The 15837-nt window shown below is 36.8% G+C and overlaps 1 pseudogene; it reads left to right on the top strand.

Annotated features, from left to right (window-relative positions):
• Positions 1 to 2019: 2019 nt before the first annotated feature.
• On the top strand, positions 2020 to 4710 carry LOC107141143 (annotated as a pseudogene).
• The last annotated feature ends 11127 nt before the right edge of the window (positions 4711 to 15837 follow it).

Genomic DNA, 15837 nt, shown 5'->3' on the forward strand with positions numbered 1-15837 from the left:
AAAGCAGTATGGAAAGTCCTCATAAAACTTGGAATGGAACCACCATTTGACTCAAGTATCCCACTCCTCGGTATATACCCGGAGGACTTAAAATCAGCGTACTATATTGATACAGCCACATTAATGTTTATAGCAGCTCAATTCACAATAGCTAAACTGTGGAAGCAACCTAGATGCCCTACAACAGATAAGTGGATAAAGAAAATGTGGTTTATATGCACAGTAGAATATTACTCAGCCATAAAGAAGAATGAAATTATGCCATTTTCTGGTAAAGAGAGACTATCATGCTAAGTGAAATAAACCAAAACTAAAGAACAAATGCAGAATGTTTTCTCTGATAAGTGGATGCTAACTCACAATAATGCATTTTGGGGTTGGGAGAAGATAGAGTAGAAGTACACTGGATTAGACAAAGGATAATAAAGGGAGGAAAAAGAGGGATGAAAATAGAAAAGACTGTAGAATAAACTGAACATAACTTTCCTATGTTTTTATATGAATACATGACCAGTGTAACTCCACATCATGAACAACCACAAAAACAGGAAGTTATACTCCATGTATGTTAAAATACATTCTACTGTCATGTATAACTAAAAAGAACAAATAACTTTTTTAAAGTAGCTTAAGTCAGAATTATCTGAGTGCTGCAGTGATTAAAAACTTAGATATTGATCATGTAGTCTTGGGGGGAACCACTTGAGTTATGGGAGATTATCTGCAGTATAACATATGAATACATGTGCTGAAACTTGGAAAAGGACCAGAAGCACTGGCTTAAAGGACTTGAGGTCCTCACCTTTCATAAGTCCAGGTTAAGGCAGTCCTGAGTTGGCCCTTAAAATGCCACTGGGCACCTGGACACTTTCTACCTTTTTGGTCTGCCATCTTTATCCTACTCTCACTTGTTTTCTTACCTGGTACCAACTAATATGGAATCAAATGGCATCAATGTCTCTAGTACTCAAAACCACAAACCAGGCAAAAAGAAGAGGAAGAAGTGGCACCAAATCACATCTGCTCATACTTTCTCGCCCTGGATCATATCACATGGCTACCTTAACTTTAAGAGGCTAGGAAAAGGGATTTTTAGGTTTCCAGCCACAATAATAGGTAAAGAACAAATGCAGATGGTGAGTGGAGAGAATAGAATGGGCATTATGTGAGCCCAAAATAGTATCTGATACAGCTAGAATCCCAGACGACAATACTGAATATAGCCATCTCTAACAATTCGACACCCTAGACTCTCCTAACCATGCAAGGTACCTCTGCTATACACTCAACCCTGAGACTTCCCTAGTGTGTGCTTCTAGCCTTTTACTGAACAACACCACCATACCGGAGGAAGACTGAGCCAATCTGACCATTCACACTCTCCAATTGCAGCCAAGCTTCCCACTAAGTAACTAAGGAACTTTCCAATCCAATCTTAATTGTAGGTATTATGGAACTTTCTTTTAAAATGCCCAAACACTTTTACCACAGAAACAAATTTAAACAGTCTCAAGTCATTTATCATGTCATATATTAAGTCAAAGTCCCTTTATTCTATTGATACCAAAAGCAGAACAAAGAGTAAGGTCAGTTCAGGAATCCAGTCAAGTGGCAAAAACACTGTCACTAAGGAGAGGGCTATAATGAAAACTCAAGTTGAAGGGGGCTGATGGACATTGCAGCTGTTATTTAGCAATGAAGTGAAGAGGTGGGCAAGGAATTTGAGGTACAATCAAATAGAGCTATTTTGACTACAGTAGGCTCTAACCTGGTCCCTTTTGAAGGCTTCTGGCCCTACCCTCAAGAACATGCCACAGTTGTACTTGAAGTCACAGTATTCTGAACCTACCACATGACAGATTAATTCAACTCTTAACTCCACTGGAGCTGCTCCTAAATTTCTGTTTCTTTCCTTGGCATTTCACTAGTTTCAGTCTTACATTTCTAATTACTCACACAATAACTCCACTCAGATATTTATGATCCTCCCAGAAATACTATGGTGATATCTGGATCAAAATGGAAAAGAAAGTCACCTGCACTGCCATCCCTGTGGGCTCAGTTCCCATTTGTGGGGAATTAACTGTGAAGAGCTTTTCACACAGAGTACTAGGAGGAAGGAAGGTACAGGGTACCTTGAGCTTGCGCTTGAGCTTGCACTGAATCTTAGCACCCAGGTTTAGAAGAGTAGGAGCTGAAAAAATTCAGTCAAGTGGCAAAGCTGCCAACAGTTTTGGTTTTCTTTTCTTTTTTTTCCACAAAAACATGAAAACAGATTTGGGACAAATGACTCCTTGTTCTGATTAAACCTCTTATGTTTTTGTTATGTAAACATACAGAAAAATTATAGTTAGAAAAAGAACAATGGTTTTGTTTAATGATATGAAAGGTTATTTACTTTGTAGGCAAGAGTCACATTTCCACAGATTTGGTTCCTTTGAGGGAACATCTCCCCAGAGATTAAGACTCTCTATGCCTGAATGTAGTTGCTTTTCTCAGGAGGTGTATTAAGGACATGGCTGGTAGAAGATAAGGACCTGGGACCAGAGGTTGAAGGAACTTTTATATAAGACACATTCTGAGCCCTGGGCAGGAACAATGCTGCTTTGAGCTCCAGATGGTGAAGTGTCATGCAGAGTTGAGGAGGCAGCTTCCTCTGCCCAGAATCTTTCATCAACTAACACTCCTGAGAAATGTTGTTAGCTTTTAGAACCTGAGACCTGGAAACAGCATCTAACACCTCTCTTCTCTAATCTCTGCCATCTCTGGTAGCTTTATTATCTCCTACTGCAAACAAGCATTCTCCTTAAAACCTAGAAATAGGACCACTAGCATCTATGTATCATAAACTTCTAATTCTGGTATTCGAAGCAAGGCCCTCCTTGCTAGCTCCTTCTATAATAATCCTGATGAAATAAAGTGAATAGGGGCACATGACCTATCTCACCAGAGGAAAAAGTATCCTCATTAATCTAGTCTAAGCCACATCCCCAGAGAAGGATCTGGAGTTGGCCAGTGGTTTGGTCAATGTACTTGGCAGCCAAAAAAAAAAAAAAAAAAAAAAATCCTGGCACTTGTATTTTTGAAAAGTTGAGTAAGACCTATATTTTAACTCTGGGTGTATACCCACAGCTTCCACACCCCATCTGTGCTGCTTTGTAGGAAAGAAAGAATATACATGTCCAAATGCTTGAACACTAGCACTAAGAAGGGCCCACAAATACTTGTGAATGAAAGGATGAATGAAAATCCTGATGCTTTGTATCCCTGCCCTGATCTTTCTCTGTAAGCTATTCTTTTCATTCATTCCTTTTCTTTATATCAGCAGATACCTGTAAGAGCAATGTCATTTTGTCTGCCCTGAGACATGACTCTAAAACAGATGAGATGTTGGCCCATTTAATGCTCATAGTCTGTAAATTAGGAATCCAAGATCTTAGATTTTGAAATATTAGTGTGAGTGTGATCAAGTTTAAATCACTTATAGGGTCAGATAAACTTTTAATACTTTTTTTTTATTCAAAAATCTCAGGAAAATTGATTTTAAAAGAGAGGGAACCTAACGTTGGGATCCATGATGGTAGTGGCAGGGGCTGCAGCCACTGACAGAAAGCAGCTGGGCAGCACCTGGAGGCCTCAGCCTGAGCCAGGTCTCACATTCGCTGACTCAGCTGCGTGGCGAGGTCACCTCCAAGCCTGAAAGTCGGTCAATCGACCTTGGTTGCCTGCATGAGGATGGGGGCTTGCTGACCACAACCAACTGGGAGGGGCTACCGGCAGGGTAGAAGGTCTCCTCACCAGCTGGCCCGCTCTGTAGAAGTGGCAGGCTCAGTTAGAAGCCTCCGAGGGAGAGAGCTTCTGTCTGTCCTCCGCCTCTGATGCAGAATTTGGTTAGATATATAGGAGACCTTGTCGTGGAAAACAAATTCTAGTTATAAAAAATAAATTTAATGGACAAGTATTCTCAGGATTTTGAAGATACAGAATTTAATAAAGTCACCTACATGCCTCCCCACCCCACCCATTTTTTTTTTTTTTTAAATCTGGTGTTTGGAGTGGAAACCCGGGAGCTCAAGTATGCTAGGCCAGATCCCCCACCCCCCAACCCCTACATGCCTATTTTTAATCAATACGTATTTTTGGTAGAAAAGTACATTGGAAACCTGGAGTGGATTTCCAGATTTAACATGGTGGCTTTCACAGCAACATCACAACACCAGAAAGATGAGGTAGATAGTTGAAGACATATTTGACAAGCTGCTCACATCTATAGATTTTCTGGCTTTTAAAGAAAAGTTTCTGGACTTCAGGGCAGAAAAATAAGACTGGGGACTGGGCTTTAGCGGTGGTTTACTAGCGATTTCATTGTGCAAATCATCTTCTATACCAGCTTCCCAGAACTATCTGTGACACTAAGTCCCACCTCCAAGCAATGAATAGAATCATTTTGAATGTTACGATCCAAGTAGGCTCAGAGAGGCTTCAGCTAATGAGAGAACGCATCTTGAAAAGACTGACTCTGTTCTACAACTCTTCATTCACATTAAGTTTGATTTTAACTTTGTCGTGCTGGAGATTGAACCCAAGGCCTTGCACATGGTAGGCAAGTGCTCTGTCACTGAATTACATCATCAGCCCCTTCATGTTAAATATTGATAGGCCTGAACCAAAATGACCTGGATTCCCTAGAACTGTTTTTCCTGAAACACCTTCTTGTATAAGTAATCCCAGTGTTCCTCTCCTCCCTAAATAGGGACTCTGAGGCAGACTCCTCTGGAGAAAACCATGTCAAGCATTCTACCTGGGTTCCTTTCCCCCAGTGTACACATTAGAGCATCAACAATGTAGAATAACCCACCACCATAATCCCTCTTTTTTCCATTGGCTCTATATGAATCTTTTGAAATTCACAGCTCCTTTTACATCTGGGTTAGAGTTTTATTTTATCAACCTCAATGGGGTTTGTGTTGTGAGTATTTATCTAGGGAGTCACTCACTCAAAGTGGATGCTTGTCCTAAGATTTCTGAATCTCCTATAATCATAGCTTCTCTTAGCTGTAGGAATCAACTGAAAGAGAGAGATGTCTGTTACCTAAAAGCTAAATTTGAAAATTATCTCTTAGTCTTACAACCACAGTCCTTATATCACTGTGTCTTCTGCTGGTCTTGATGTAGTCCTACTATTTCTAGAAATCTCTTTAATCATGCGTGTGTGTGTGTGTGTGTGTGTGTGTGTTACTAGGGATTGAACCTAGGATCTCACACGTTAGGCAAGCACTCTACCACTGAGCTACATCCCCAGGCCTTTTTATTTTATTTGGAAACTGGGTCTCATTAAGTTGTTAAGGCTGGCCTTGATTTTGTCATCCTCCTGCCTCAGAATCTCTATTAGCTGGGATTGCAGACATATGCCACTGTGCTCAGCTTTAAGCCTTATTAAAATATGTATATACATGTACATATATATATTTATATTATATGATACTCAGGCTAACTTGATAGATATGATCTTGGAACTTTCATGATTACCCATTTGCTATAGTCAGAACTTAAATGTTCCCCCAAAGCCTTTGCTAAAGGCTTGACCCTAGGGTGATACTATAGGGAAACAATGGAACCTTTAAGAAGTGGAGTCTAGTAGGAGGTGTTGAAGTCACTGTGGGCACCCTGTGAAGAAAATTGTGGCACCTCAGTCCATTTCTCTTCCTTTCTTTGCTTCCCAGTCATGAGGTGAGTGGTTTTGCTCTGCCATGAGCTGCCCATCATGATGTTCCTCAGCACAGGTCCCAAAAGCAACAGCAACAACTGATTATGGGCTGAAATCTGCAAAAATGTGAGCCAAAACAAATCTTTTCTTTTTATAAGTTTATTATCTCAGGTATTAGTTCTACTAAATATGGAAAATGAACATGCCACTTAAAGATAAAAGTATTATATGTTGTGTGCTTTTTAGTTATTAGTGCTAGGCTATATTATGGCCTAGACACAGACTGAAAGCTGTCCAGATCTCATAGCATATTAAGTGTGTTTGTGTACATTTGCTTAAAATCCACTTTGTATGAAACAGTTTATTTGATTTTCCATTAGGATAGGTAAGGAGTCTATAATTTCTTTTTCCTACAAAAAATCTCTGCCAAAATGGCATTCCCCTGGGGTAGCTCAGCATGAGTAGAAGCTAGTGAAAAGTTTTATTGGTCATTTGTCTGTTTCATGGTTTAGGATCAATGTTTGGTAAAATATTACTGACCAGAAAACATGTATATGTCACATTTCTAAAAAGAAGGAAAAAAGCATAGCACAGTTCTTCAATTCCAATGTATGTATTTTCTTTTTGTTAAGTAAAAATAATCTGTATTGACTTCCACTTGGCTATTCTGGTTATAAAGCATGAGCTACAAGCTATGTGTTTTTCTGTACAGATGTGGGTCTTTAAATAATTTGTACCATGAAAAAAAAATGGAGAGAGGGAAAAAATAGTTTGACTCTGTAACAGTAATATAATTACAGTCAGCTTTTTAAAAATTGCTTACCACGATTCCTAATTATCACTCTTGGGCAATAACAATTATACATTATGATGAAGTCTGAGCCAAATTTACCTTTGTAAATTCCATGGGGGCCTAGTTCAGAAATCTTAGTTGTCAAGAATTTTTTTTTTTTTGGTCATATTGCATTGTCATCTCCTATAGTTCTGAAATAAAAATCTGGAGAAAGCATTGGTCAGCATCAATGAGTACTTCATTGTTCTCTGATATTCCTATGTATTTGTTTTATCACCCCAACTAGATTGCAAATTTCTTAAGATGCTTTAAATATATTGTGATGAAGTAATCCTAAACTGAGAATGGATATCTAGACTATTTAGAACTTTTTTTTTTTTTTTTTGCAATGCTATGCATGGAACCCAGGGTCCTAATGCATGCTAGATTAACACTGTACCATTGAGCTAAAACCTCAAGTCAGTGATTCAGAACTCATTAGGCCTGTCAGAACAGACTTTCTTAAGAACAAATACTTTGAAATAAACACTTTATCATCATCTGAAATGCAATCCATTGGTTGCATAACCAACAAATATACCATTTCACCAAGAAAGCAGTAAAGGGAATTTAATTAAAAATAATGCATGTTTTACTGTTATAAATGTATGAACACAACTAGACAAGAATACATGCAATGTAGGTAAATGCTTGTACCTACTTACACTGAATAATTTGCCACTAAAAAACAAAAAGAAATATTCAGATGAATACTGTTGACGCCTTTCTTTACTTTTGCTTGACATTTGAAATCACCATGGAAAGAACAAATGCAAACCTATCAGAGTAAGTTATACTAGCAATTTAAATGCATGAAGAGTACGGAATGTCAGTGACATGATTTTCCACAATAATAAACAATTCTGGGTGAGGTTTACAAGGGAGAAAAAATGTAGTTTTCCCTCAATTTGCCCAGTAGTTGCATTCCTGAAAAAATCCAAGCATAAAAACCTCTGAAAAGACTTTTGTTTGTATGTAAAATGGTATTGGATTTCAGGCTTAGAAAATTATAAGCAGGCTTTCCAACTCATGAATATGCAGTGGAACATTTAAGAGTGATGCAAAAGACAGGGCAGTTCTTTGTTATATGAGACTGTCTTTCACAGTTCAGCATATCCAACATGCCTTGCTCCCAATCACTGAATACCAGTAGTGCAACCCAATCATTGTGACTAAAAAGCACCTCACAAATTCCAAACCCTTTCTAAGAGAGTCCCCTTTGAGAACTGCTGCATTGCAACTTACAAGTTTCTTTCTCTTCTGAATATCTGAATGGTTTGAATTTTATTGTATTTTCCATATTTTTATTGGTGCCTTATAATTATACATAACTGTGGGGTTTGTTGTTACATATTCATATATACACGATTTAACAATATAAATTTTTCAACATTATTCCCCAGTATTTCTCTCTTACTCTTAAACTTACAAGTTTCCACCTACTAAAAGGTAGATAGTTAAACTCCTCATACTGAGATATTAGAAGTTCTGTTTAAAATGTAACCGAGGTATATATTTTACCAAATCTATGTCTACCACAAATTAAGTTTCCAATGAGATAAATTTATACACAGGATATTATTGCTAGTGGTGTGTGTGTGTGTGTGCGCGCATGTGTGTGTGAGCTTATGTTGCTCAAATAAAGCAGGAAGACAAAGCAAGAATTGGCCATTTGTGCAGGTTGGTTTACATCAAGTGGCTGTAAAGCAGCCAGATTGGGCTTGACCTCTATCAGTGTCATGTATTTTGTGACCCACACTTGGCATTTGTAAAGACTGAATAAGCCAAATTTGGGACATGCACTGCCTTGTGTACCACAGAGCATTCCTATTTGAGAGAACCAAAGGATAAGACCACATCTTAGAGGATGGGGTTTACTTTGATGAGACTGCATCACATTGCCAGTGTTAATTTTCCTAGGAACAGAACTTCATGACAAACAAACAAAAAAGGCTTAAAAGGCAGTTCTTAGAAGAAGTGGAAAAAAAGTTTTTCTTTTGCAGCCAGGAACAGTTAGGAGTCTGGACTTTGAGGAGGGGTAGGAGGTTGTCACTGAGAAATAAACTGTCCAGGTAAAACAAGAGCAGGCTAGGCAGAGAACAAACTTCTACCACAATAAAGCAAGCCAAATCAGAAAAAGGACTCAGAAAGAGATTACCGAGAAAAGGGATTGAGCCTGCTTACTCTGATCCCTGCCCATTTGTTGTTGTTGTTGTTGTTATGTTCTCCATTTTTTATATGGGAGAATTGAGGAAGGGAAAACATGTTGAAGAACTGAGGATTCTCAATAGATCAGACTAATCCTCTCACCATGAGCAAAGACTTTAAAAACTGGAACAAATAGTTCAAACTTCTGTATATTCCTTCCCACTTTGCAACTATTGGAGCAATAAAATTTTGGGAAACTGCCCCAAGATGAAGCATTTCCATTATCTCTTTCACTTGGAATTTTGAAAGTACATGCCCATGCCTTTTCAACTGTCCAGATGCACAGAAAATTGTTCAAGTCTGATAGGGAACAGACAGAGTGGTGGGAACATGAGGTTCAGGGAATAATTCCATAAACTGGGCCCACTGTGCTGAACCCCACATTTTTTTAAAAAAAAAAACCAGTTTACCTGCAGCCCTGCCTGGCTGAAGTCAACAGGGTATGTTAAATTCCTCAGCAAACTGCCTATTATATGCAAAGAAATACAAATCCAAAATGCTAATAAAAACCGCACAAATTACTCTGAACGGGGAGAGGACTTTGTGACCTTTACACAGATCAGGTCCCAGAATGCAGTTTTGTAAATGTAATTTCCCCTAACCATAAAATCTCTAAGAACAGGTTCCAATTAGAACTGCTCAGCAAGTGCCCAAGCGACCTAGAGTTGTGGCATTGGGGACTTCAAAGTCTGATGTCATTCTGCTGTCAGTTAAAAGTCAAGATATGAACCTGGGTGGGACTTTCTGAAAACATTTCTGGGAACTTCTGGGGGCAGAAGCCAGAAAGAGGCATTGCCCCTCTCTTATCTGAGAAGACCCACTCTCTTCCTTGAGAGTACCCCCTTCTACTTTTCCTACCCTTCTAATAAACTTATGCCTGTTGCTCTAAGTGAGGCCTTAAATCTCTGGCATGATTGAAAGAATCAAAGTCTGAAGAGAGGGTCTCCACACTGCCTCAGTTTCATGGTGGGTCTCTGCACTGTAACAAATGAAATCAATGTGTAGCTTTTCTCTCCTCAACATAAAGTTAACAATCAGAAGATTCTAAATTTCCCCCTTGTCTTGAATCTCTACCATTTAGTTCTTAAATAAAAAAATACATAGACAAAAAGGGGGGCATATTTTAAAGAATTCAATGACTTCTGACTTTGGGGATTCTTAAGTAGCTTTAAGGAAAAAAATTAGACTACATAGCAGGATTAAAGTTTTTAATTATAGTTTTGAATACAACATAAACGAAAAAAGTATGTTTCTTTGCTAAAAATAAATAAATGATTAATAAACATAAGAAAAAGATTTCAGATAAAAGTTTAAAAATAGGAATTAAAACAACAAGAATATTCCATTTTTTACCCACTATGTAAAAATTTTAAAGGCTAAATATAGCAACATTGTGGGTAGTAGATCAGTATTATATATCAGACTGAAAATGTGCAGCAATTTTTGTATTGAGAATGTAGCTTAAGGAATTAATTAGACATTGTGTTGATCTTGGGTTCATCTATTAAACAGCAAGAAATTTGCCCTAGAAACTCTCTTTTCCCATTCTGTAAGATGTCATGATCCTGTAAACACAAGCAAGATTTGGACAATGTCTAACTATGAGGGTAAACAAAATAAATGGACTGTGTTTTCTGATTGAGCACATGGAACACAGCCATACTACAACTACCTCCATAACCTCATTTAATATTCTATATTTGTCTTTGAGCAGCTAATCCTTTACCATAACTACTACATTCTCCTTCATGTCTTCTCAAAACAGCAGACCACAAAATTCTTTCTTTTTTCTTCCCCTTAGTGGTGCTAGGGATTGAACCCAGGACCTCACGCATACTAAGCATGTGCTTTACCACTGAACTATCCTCTCAGCCTCCTGAAAAGATGTCAGTTGGATCATGTTATTTCTTTCTACAAAATTCTCAAATGAATTCATCTCATTCAGAGCAAAATCCCAGATCTTAACATGGATCTATACAACCTTGTCCTCCCTTATCTCTTTAACCCAGTCTCTCTTCCCATTCACTCTCTTCTATCCTGAGGGGCCTGTTTGGCACTCTTTGACTATCCCAGGCACTGCCCTACCATAAGGACTTTTCATTTGCCATTCTCTATGCATGAATCTCTCTTGAAATCCACAAAGCTCATTCTCTTTTCAACTCTGAGTATTTGCTCAGATGTGTCTTTCTCAATGAACCTTCCCTGACTACCCAATATTCTCACACTGCCTTAGTACCTTTCCTGTTTTATCATTTTCCTTAGCCTGGATTGCTTTCTAATATACAATATAACTTAATTACTTATGGTATAATTTATTTATTTTCATATATTTATTTCCAAAGGTAAGCTCTGAAGGGAAAAGAATCTGTTTTGTTTGCCAGTACTTTCCCAGTGCAGCACCTAACATACAGAAGGAGCATAATAATGTTTTTAAATAGATACATCATTAGGAATGATTGAGTCTATGAATAAAAAATAACAGAACCTTAAAACATATACACTTATGGTTTGTTGTAAGAAATCCTGGTTAGTATCAAAGATGTTCTGCATTGTTTCTTCATGGGAGTTCCAGGGATGTATCCCCTTAGTTTTGCAAGTGGCTGTTATAGTGCCAGACACGTTGTTTTCATACAATAGAATCTGTAATAGAAGAAACTGTGAAGGAGGGGAAAAGTGTCTTCTCACATGTCTCTTTTCAGGATGCTAGAGTAGACCTAGTCTTAGGTCTCATTGGTCAGTATTATGGTTCCCAAAAGCTCATGTGTGAGACAATGGTTGGATAAAATGGTTGGGTTATGAGATCCTTAACCCAATCAGTGAATTAATCCCCTGATAGGGATTGACTGGGTGGTAACTGTGGCTGGAGGAGATGGGCCTCCAGGGGGCTGCCTTTGGGGTATATATTTTGTCCTTGTTAAGACAAGTTCTCTCTCTGCTTCCTGGTGTAATGTCTTGAGCTGCTTCCCTCTGCCATACTTTTTTTCATGATGTTCTGCCTCACCTCAAGCCCCAAGGAATGGAGCTGGCTTTCTGTGCACTGAGACCTCTGAAACCATGAGCCCCCAAATAAACCTTTCCTCTCCTAATTAATCTTTCCTCCCCTAATTGTGTTTGTCAGGTCTTTTGATCAGAGTAGCAAAAAATCTGACTAAAATAGCCAGAATGGAATTGCATTTTCATTTCTAGGCAAGTTATGGACAAAACAGAATAGATAGCTAACATTAACATACCCACCAATCAAGATTCATCCCAGGGACTGGACAAAGTGCCATCTAAACAAAATTGGAACTCTGTTAAAGAATTAGAAGAAATGGTTGGGTATGGAGTTAATCATGCCCACCTGGATGACATATTAAATAGTTTACTGCAAAATTATAATTATATGATAAGGTTACCTTTTTACAGTAAGCACTATAATAAGGTTACAATAAGGTTACTTTTATTTCAGAAAAAATAGTACATCAATTAAGGTTGTATTTAGTTATATATAACAGAAAATAAGGCGTTTCAATCTATGATTGATCACAGAGTTTTTAATTTCCCCCTTATAACAAAAATGCACAAAAGTAGGCAATTCAGAACCAACCAAATGACCCGTGAAGCCACCAGGGACCCAGGGTTCTTTATGCCAGATCTGTGCAGTTTTCTTCCTTTGAGCCACACAGTGGCTGCTTCACACCTAGTACATTTGTACTCCATGTAGGAAACAGAAGGAAACCGGGAAAGGCAGAAGGCGATTACCAAACAAGACTGCCACTCTCAAACAATGCCTGTCTACCTATCTATGCTGACAAATCTTTGACTGGACCTAGTGAAGAGTGCTACTGTTTATCTGGGGAATTGAGTACTTTAACTTGATCCCAGCAAAACTTTGAATCTGCTAATAAGAAAAAGGGTGACGATGGATATTTGTTAGACAATTAGCAGCGTCTGCCGCTTAGGTTTACCAAATACATTAACAAGGGCTGCCTTTGAGTGGTGAAATTGAATGATTCTTATGTCTTCTTGAATTGTTTTCAACCCTTTTTTTTTTAAGTTGAAAAGAGCATAATAAAACTATTTTTTTACTTTGCAGAGGAAAACAGAAAGTTTGCAGATTTGCTTTTATAGGTTTCACCAAAATATTATTGACATTAAAAGTCTGCTTCAAATGATCATGTCAAATATTCTTATGAATATATAACTTCAGGTGCAAACTCTCTGAGCCTCAGTTAACTTGTATATGCAAAATAAGGACATTATACCCAACTCCCAAAGGTATTAAAAATGAGGTTACCTTAAATAAAACAATGTATAAAAAAATATTTAGCACACTGCTCACTAAATGGTAACTGTTATTAGTAGTACATAGATACATGGAAAATGTGAAATAGACCTTTAATTTGGGGTGGGCATACCCGGGATTGAACTCAGGGGCACTGCACCACTGAGCCACATCCCCAGCCCTATTCTGTATTTTATTTAGAGACAGGATCTCACTGAGTTGTTTAGCGCCTCGCTTTTTGCTGAGGTGGCTTTGAATTTGTGATCCTCCTGCCTCAGCCTCCAGAGCCACTGGGATTACAGGTGTGTACAACTGCACCCAGTGAAATAGCCCTTTTAATTAACTATATGATTTATGAATTTTACCTAACACTGTTTCTTATTTTGGCTCACTTTTATTGAGCATTTGCTATATAACAGAACTATACTGGGTATCTAATCTATAATAAGTCATTTAAAGCTCAAAATAATCTATGAAACAGGTTATATTACTATCTGGATTTTACAGATGAAAAACCGAGGCTTAGGGAAATTAAGAAAATTGTCCAAAATTATATAGTAATGTGCAGCAAAGCTTGAATTCTGATACAGGCAATTTGACCTAAAGGTTTTAATTTTTAGCCAGTGTATTATAGCCCAAACATGAAATTCCTTTATTGAAATTATGAAAGCATCATAAACCCAGTTGCAAATCAGTTCAATGTAAATTACTTTTGACTATTTGCAAGTCTAGAAAAAAGAACTATAGAATGAGCTGAATACCTTTTGAATCACATCCAGAAATTCAAATATTGTTATTGCAGATTTCCCTAATGACAGCACCCTGTGTTGAACAATTTCTGGAAATTCTACTCCAAATTTTCAAAAAATATGGATTGATAATTTTATAAAAATGAAGTCTTTTCAAGTTAATTTATGATTCATTATAATTTGGTTAGGTTAGCCTAGAAAACTAACAATGCTATGAAAAAAATCAAGTAACCTGTAGCTTGAAAGAAATATAAGTAGGTACTCTTTCTCAGATATTGTACTAGCCTAACCAATGATGTAATTGTTCCCATGAATCCATTCACAAGTATACAGTTAATAAAATGAGGAAAAAATAATGAGATTTTAGTTTTGAAAATGGTAATTAAAATCATATAAATAATTTATAAGTTAACTGAACATAAAAGGACTATATTGGGAAAATATACTAGCAAAAAATTTAGGCTACTTTATAGCAAGTATCTCTCTAACCATTTGCATTTACCAACACAAATAAATGAATTTCAGTAAAAGCTAAAGAATGCCTGACATCTACCAACTGGTTAGCTGAAAATACAGAATTTAGAAATAAATTTGGTACAAAAAGTGATTCTTTCAAAGAGTTTATGAGAGATGAGATATACAGAGGAGTGAAGGATTATCTGTGGAGGTAAATTAAAAAAAAACTTTAAGTAGGATATAGTAGAATACACCTTTAAAAGATAAATGATTTCTACAAAGAAAAGCATTCCAGGCAGAGGGGCTGATGGGAACAAAAGCACAGAGTATAAAACAATTGGATGATTTTGAGTAATTGCATATTCTTCGGCACTCAAATTTTGAGGAAAGAAAAGCTATGAGATGTTAGAAGTGAAGGAAGTGATTCTTGAAGAATCTTGTCTGCCATAATTGCAATTTGAGCTTTATCCGAGGTTAACAGAAGACACTGAAAGATTTACATCAGCAAAGTAATATGGTCATCTGGCATTTTAAGTCAACCACTTTCATCACATTGATGAAAGACCCTTGTATTGATATGAAATATCTCCCTGGTAGTAATACAGCTTGCATTAAAATCCATTTTGATATTAAGATAGCTATACCAGTCTTGTTTTGGTTAGAGTTTATATGGTCTGGACTTTTTAATCATTTACTTTCAACTTTTCAATAGCCTTATATTTAAAATGTTTCCTTTGCAACATACAGTTGGAGACTTTTTCTCTGACAACTTTGTTTTTTAATTGGAATATTTATCCACTAATATTTAATGTAATTTCACTAAATTACTCTTGGTTTTATTTGTCCCATCTATTCTATGTTGTTTTCTTTCCATTCTTTTACTCTTTTTTGTTAGTCAAATGATTTTTACTATTTATACTTTCCTTTCCGACCATTTGCTTAGTATATATATATAATTTTAACTATTATTTTAGGGATTACTCTATAGCAAATTCTCTTAACTGTGTTACAACTGATATTTTGGACTTAGTAATGCTTTATTGGAATTGAGGAAGGCTATTATTGATATGTGTGTATATATATGTGTGTGAATATATATATATATATATATATATATATATATATATATATATATATTCGATATTCAGCAGCACCCACAGCAGAGATAATAATATCTCTACTTGTCAGATACCACTAGCACCATCCTTGCTTCCTGAATTGTGACAATCAAAGTGTCCTCAGATATTGCCAAATATTTCCTTAAGGAAAAAATCCTCCTTTATGAGAACCCTGCTCAAGAGCTGGGCTATCCAGTGCATCACTAGCTAGTAGCCACTTGTGAGCACTTGAAATGTGGCTAGTGTAAATGGATTTATGCTGTAAAGGGTAAATAGTTGCCAGATTGTAAAAACTGGATATAATTTTAAAAAAATAAACAGATCTTCATAACATTTTAACTACTATTAATTACTCTTTCCATTATTCTGTTACTGTTGCCAAGTATTTTAATAAACATTACTTGAGATTACTATTATTATTTTATACAGCTAATTTTGCCCACATTTGACTTTTTCTGTTGCTCCTGCATTTCCATGGAATCATTATATTTCTCACTAAATAA

The sequence above is a fragment of the Marmota marmota genome, unplaced genomic scaffold (genome assembly GCF_001458135.2).
Source record: "Marmota marmota marmota unplaced genomic scaffold, marMar, whole genome shotgun sequence".
NCBI lineage: Eukaryota > Metazoa > Chordata > Mammalia > Rodentia > Sciuridae > Marmota > Marmota marmota.